Genomic DNA, 5,000 nt, shown 5'->3' with positions numbered 1-5,000 from the left:
TAAGATGGGATGGTCTTTAAATAGCCCTCTCTTTGCAGCAGTCTTCGCTTACGGCCATACCAACCTGGCTATGCCCGATCTCGTCTGCTCTCGGAAGCTAAGCAGGTTTGGGCCTGGTTAGTACTTGGATGGGAGACCGCCTGGGAATACCAGGTGCTGTAAGCTTTTTGGAAACTTTTCACTTAGTATATAATAATTTTGCCAAAAAATAGAGTCAATGCCTGATCTCTGAATATTAGCAGGTTTGGGCCTGGTTAGTACATGGTTTGGAGACTGCCTGGGAATACAAGGTGCTTTAAACTTTTTGGAAAATTTCACGATTTATATAATAATCTTGCAAAAAAAAAAAAAAAAAAAAAAAAAGTCAATGCCCGATATCTGAATCTTAGCAGGTTTAGGTCTGGTTAGTACTTGGATGAGAGACTGCCTAGGAATACCAGGTGCTTTAAACGTTTGGGTTTTCTTTCCTACTTATATAATGTACTGGTGATTAGATGGGCTGGTCTTTAAATAGCCCTCTCTTTGCAGCAGTCTTCGCTTACGGCCATACCAACCTGGCTATGCCCGATCTCGTCTGCTCTCGGAAGCTAAGCAGGTTTGGGCCTGGTTAGTACCTGGATGGGAGACCGCCTGGAATACAGGTGCTGTAAGCTTTTTGGAAACTTTTCACTTAGTATATAATAATTTTTGCCAAAAAATAGAGTCAATGCCCGATCACTGGAATATTAGCAGGTTTGGGCCTGGTTAGTACATGGTTTGGGAGACTGCCTGGGAATACCAGGTGCTTTAAACTTTTTGGAAAATTTCACGATTTATATAATAATCTTTGCAAAAAAAAAAAAAAAAAAAAAAAAGAGTCAATGCCCGATCTCTGAATCTTACCAGGTTTAGGTTCTTGTTAGTACTTGGATGAGAGACTGCCTAGGAATACCAGGTGCTTTAAGCTTTTTTGAAACTTTTCACTTTGTATATAATAATTTAGCCAAAAAATAGAGTCAATGCCCGATCTCTGAATATTAGCAGGTTTGGGCCTGGTTAGTACATGGATGGGAGACTGCCTGGGAATACCAGGTGCTTTAAAACTTTTTGGAAAATTTTCACGATTTATATAATAATCTTGCAAAAAAAAAAAAAAAAAAAAAAAAAATGAGTCAATGCCCGATCTCTGAATCTTACCAGGTTTAGGTCTGGTTAGTACTTGGATGAGAGACTGCCTAGGAATACCAGGTGCTTTAAGCTTTTTTGAAACTTTTCACTTTGTATATAATAATTTAGCCAAAAAATAGAGTCAATGCCCGATCTCTGAATATTAGCAGGTTTGGGCCTGGTTAGTACATGGATAGGAGACTGCCTGGGAATACCAGGTGCTTTAAACTTTTTGGAAAATTTCACGATTTATATAATAATCTTGCAAAAAAAAAAAAAAGTCAATGCCCGATATCTGAATCTTAGCAGGTTTAGGTCTGGTTAGTACTTGGATGAGAGACTGCCTAGGAATACCAGGTGCTTTAAGCTTTTGGGTTTTCTTTCCTACTTATATAATGTACTGGCGATTAGATGGGATGGTCTTTAAATAGCCCTCTCTTTGCAGCAGTCTTCGATTACGGCCATACCAACCTGGCTATGCCCGATCTCGTCTGCTCTCGGAAGCTAAGCAGGTTTGGGCCTGGTTAGTACTTGGATGGGAGACCGCCTGGGAATACCAGGTGCTGTAAGCTTTTTGGAAACTTTTCACTTAGTATATAATAATTTTGCCAAAAAATAGAGTCAATGCCCGATCTCTGAATATTAGCAGGTTTGGGCCTGGTTAGTACATGGTTTGGAGGACTGCCTGGGAATACCAGGTGCTTTTAAACTTTTTGGAAAATTTCACGATTTATATAATAATCTTGCAAAAAAAAAAAAAAAAAAAAAAAGTCAATGCCCGATATCTGAATCTTAGCAGGTTTAGGTCTGGTTAGTACTTGGATGAGAGACTGCCTAGGAATACCAGGTGCTTTAAGCTTTTGGGTTTTCTTTCCTACTTATATAATGTACTGGTGATTAGATGGGCTGGTCTTTAAATAGCCCTCTCTTTGCAGCAGTCTTCGCTTTACGGCCATACCAACCTGGCTATGCCCGATCTTGTCTGCTCTCGGAGGCTAAGCAGGTTTGGGCCTGGTTAGTACTTGGATGGGAGACCGCCTGGGAATACCAGGTGCTGTAAGCTTTTTGGAAACTTTTCACTTAGTATATAATAATTTTGCCAAAAATAGAGTCAATGCCCGATCTCTGAATATTAGCAGGTTTGGCCTGGTTAGTACATGGTTTGGAGACTGCCTGGGAATACCAGGTGCTTTAAACTTTTTGGAAAATTTCACGATTTATATAATAATCTTGCAAAAAAAAAAAAAAAAAAAAGTCAATGCCCGATATCTGAATCTTAGCAGGTTTAGGTCTGGTTAGTACTTGGATGAGAGACTGCCTAGGAATACCAGGTGCTTTAAGCTTTTGGGTTTTCTTTCTACTTATATAATGTACTGGTGATTAGATGGGCTGGTCTTTAAATAGCCCTCTCTTTGCAGCAGTCTTCGCTTACGGCCATACCAACCTGGCTATGCCCGATCTCGTCTGCTCTCGGAAGCTAAGCAGGTTTGGGCCTGGTTAGTACTTGGATGGGAGACCGCCTGGGAATACCAGGTGCTGTAAGCTTTTTGGAAACTTTTCACTTAGTTTATAATAATTTTGCCAAAAAATAGAGTCAATGCCCGATCTCTGAATATTAGCAGGTTTGGGCCTGGTTAGTACATGGTTTGGAGACTGCCTGGGAATACCAGGTGCTTTTAAACTTTTTGGAAAATTTCACGATTTATATAATAATCTTGCAAAAAAAAAAAAAAAAAAAAAAAGTCAATGCCCGATATCGGAATCTTAGCAGGTTTAGGTCTGGTTAGTACTTGGATGAGAGACTGCCTAGGAATACCAGGTGCTTTAAGCTTTGGGTTTTCTTTCCTACTTATATAATGTACTGGCGATTAGATGGGATGGTCTTTAAATAGCCCTCTCTTTGCAGCAGTCTTCGATTACGGCCATACCAACCTGGCTATGCCCGATCTCGTCTGCTCTCGGAAGCTAAGCAGGTTTGGGCCTGGTTAGTACTTGGATGGGAGACCGCCTGGGAATACCAGGTGCTGTAAGCTTTTTGGAAACTTTTCACTTAGTATATAATAATTTTGCCAAAAAATAGAGTCAATGCCCGATCTCTGAATATTAGCAGGTTTGGGCCTGGTTAGTACATGGTTTGGAGACTGCCTGGGAATACCAGGTGCTTTAAACTTTTTGGAAAATTTCACGATTTATATAATAATCTTGCAAAAAAAAAAAAAAAAAAAAAAAAGTCAATGCCCGATATCTGAATCTTAGCAGGTTTAGGTCTGGTTAGTACTTGGATGAGAGACTGCCTAGGAATACCAGGTGCTTTAAGCTTTTGGGTTTTCTTTCCTACTTATATAATGTACTGGTGATTAGATGGGCTGGTCTTTAAATAGCCCTCTCTTTGCAGCAGTCTTCGCTTACGGCCATACCAACCTGGCTATGCCCGATCTCGTCTGCTCTCGGAAGCTAAGCAGGTTTGGGCCTGGTTAGTACTTGGATGGGAGACCGCCTGGGAATACCAGGTGCTGTAAGCTTTTTGGAAACTTTTCACTTAGTATATAATAATTTTGCCAAAAAATAGAGTCAATGCCCGATCTCTGAATATTAGCAGGTTTGGGCCTGGTTAGTACATGGTTTGGAGACTGCCTGGGAATACCAGGTGCTTTTAAACTTTTTTGGAAAATTTCACGATTTATATAATAATCTTGCAAAAAAAAAAAAAAAAAAAAAAAAAAAAAGTCAATGCCCGATATCTGAATCTTAGCAGGTTTAGGTCTGGTTAGTACTTGGATGAGAGACTGCCTAGGAATACCAGGTGCTTTAAGCTTTTGGGTTTTCTTTCCTACTTATATAATGTACTGGCGATTAGATGGGATGGTCTTTAAATAGCCCTCTCTTTGCAGCAGTCTTCGCTTAAGGCCATACCAACCTGGCTATGCCCGATCTCGTCTGCTCTCGGAAGCTAAGCAGGTTTGGGCCTGGTTAGTACTTGGATGGGAGACCGCCTGGGAATACCAGGTGCTGTAAGCTTTTTGGAAACTTTTCACTTAGTATATAATAATTTTGCCAAAAAATAGAGTCAATGCCTGATCTCTGAATATTAGCAGGTTTGGGCCTGGTTAGTACATGGTTTGGAGACTGCCTGGGAATACCAGGTGCTTTAAACTTTTTGGAAAATTTCACGATTTATATAATAATCTTGCAAAAAAAAAAAAAAAGTCAATGCCCGATATCTGAATCTTAGCAGGTTTAGGTCTGGTTAGTACTTGGATGAGAGACTGCCTAGGAATACCAGGTGCTTTAAGCTTTTGGGTTTTCTTTCCTACTTATATAATGTACTGGTGATTAGATGGGCTGGTCTTTAAATAGCCCTCTCTTTGCAGCAGTCTTCGCTTACGGCCATACCAACCTGGCTATGCCCGATCTCGTCTGCTCTCGGAAGCTAAGCAGGTTTGGGCCTGGTTAGTACTTGGATGGGAGACCGCCTGGGAATACCAGGTGCTGTAAGCTTTTGGAAACTTTTCACTTAGTATATAATAATTTTTGCCAAAAAAATAGAGTCAATGCCCGATCTCGGAATATTAGCAGGTTTGGGCCTGGTTAGTACATGGTTTGGAGACTGCCTGGGAATACCAGGTGCTTTAAACTTTTTGGAAATTTCACGATTTATATAATAATCTTGCAAAAAAAAAAAAAAAAAAGAGTCAATGCCCGATCTCTGAATCTTACCAGGTTTAGGTCTGGTTAGTACTTGGATGAGAGACTGCTAGGAATACCAGGTGCTTTAAGATTTTTTGAAACTTTTCACTTTGTATATAATAATTTGCCAAAAAATAGAGTCAATGCCCGATCTCTGAATATTAGCA

The 5,000-nt window shown here is 40.1% G+C and overlaps 8 non-coding genes and 1 pseudogene across 8 annotated transcripts; all 9 read left to right on the top strand.

Annotated features, from left to right (window-relative positions):
• The first annotated feature begins 46 nt into the window (after positions 1–46).
• On the top strand, positions 47–165 carry LOC113103937 (5S ribosomal RNA). The gene has a single exon (XR_003291743.1). It is a non-coding gene; the product is annotated as a 5S ribosomal RNA (ribosomal RNA).
• A 371-nt stretch (positions 166–536) lies between these two features.
• Positions 537–653, top strand: LOC113103931 (5S ribosomal RNA). Its single transcript, XR_003291738.1, has one exon. It is a non-coding gene; the product is annotated as a 5S ribosomal RNA (ribosomal RNA).
• A 946-nt stretch (positions 654–1,599) lies between these two features.
• On the top strand, positions 1,600–1,718 carry LOC113103973 (5S ribosomal RNA). The gene has a single exon (XR_003291777.1). It is a non-coding gene; the product is annotated as a 5S ribosomal RNA (ribosomal RNA).
• Positions 1,719–2,090: 372 nt separating this feature from the next.
• Positions 2,091–2,209, top strand: LOC113103932 (uncharacterized; annotated as a pseudogene).
• Positions 2,210–2,572: 363 nt separating this feature from the next.
• LOC113103936 (5S ribosomal RNA) lies at positions 2,573–2,691 on the top strand. Its single transcript, XR_003291742.1, has one exon. It is a non-coding gene; the product is annotated as a 5S ribosomal RNA (ribosomal RNA).
• A 369-nt stretch (positions 2,692–3,060) lies between these two features.
• Positions 3,061–3,179, top strand: LOC113103971 (5S ribosomal RNA). The gene has a single exon (XR_003291776.1). It is a non-coding gene; the product is annotated as a 5S ribosomal RNA (ribosomal RNA).
• Positions 3,180–3,549: 370 nt separating this feature from the next.
• Positions 3,550–3,668, top strand: LOC113103935 (5S ribosomal RNA). Its single transcript, XR_003291741.1, has one exon. It is a non-coding gene; the product is annotated as a 5S ribosomal RNA (ribosomal RNA).
• A 377-nt stretch (positions 3,669–4,045) lies between these two features.
• LOC113103981 (5S ribosomal RNA) lies at positions 4,046–4,164 on the top strand. The gene has a single exon (XR_003291785.1). It is a non-coding gene; the product is annotated as a 5S ribosomal RNA (ribosomal RNA).
• Positions 4,165–4,525: 361 nt separating this feature from the next.
• LOC113103934 (5S ribosomal RNA) lies at positions 4,526–4,644 on the top strand. The gene has a single exon (XR_003291740.1). It is a non-coding gene; the product is annotated as a 5S ribosomal RNA (ribosomal RNA).
• The last annotated feature ends 356 nt before the right edge of the window (positions 4,645–5,000 follow it).

This window comes from Carassius auratus, unplaced genomic scaffold, assembly GCF_003368295.1.
Source record: "Carassius auratus strain Wakin unplaced genomic scaffold, ASM336829v1 scaf_tig00217876, whole genome shotgun sequence".
Classification (NCBI taxonomy): domain Eukaryota; kingdom Metazoa; phylum Chordata; class Actinopteri; order Cypriniformes; family Cyprinidae; genus Carassius; species Carassius auratus.
Note: the sequence above shows the minus strand (reverse complement) of the source record. Positions and strands in the feature narration are given on the sequence as shown.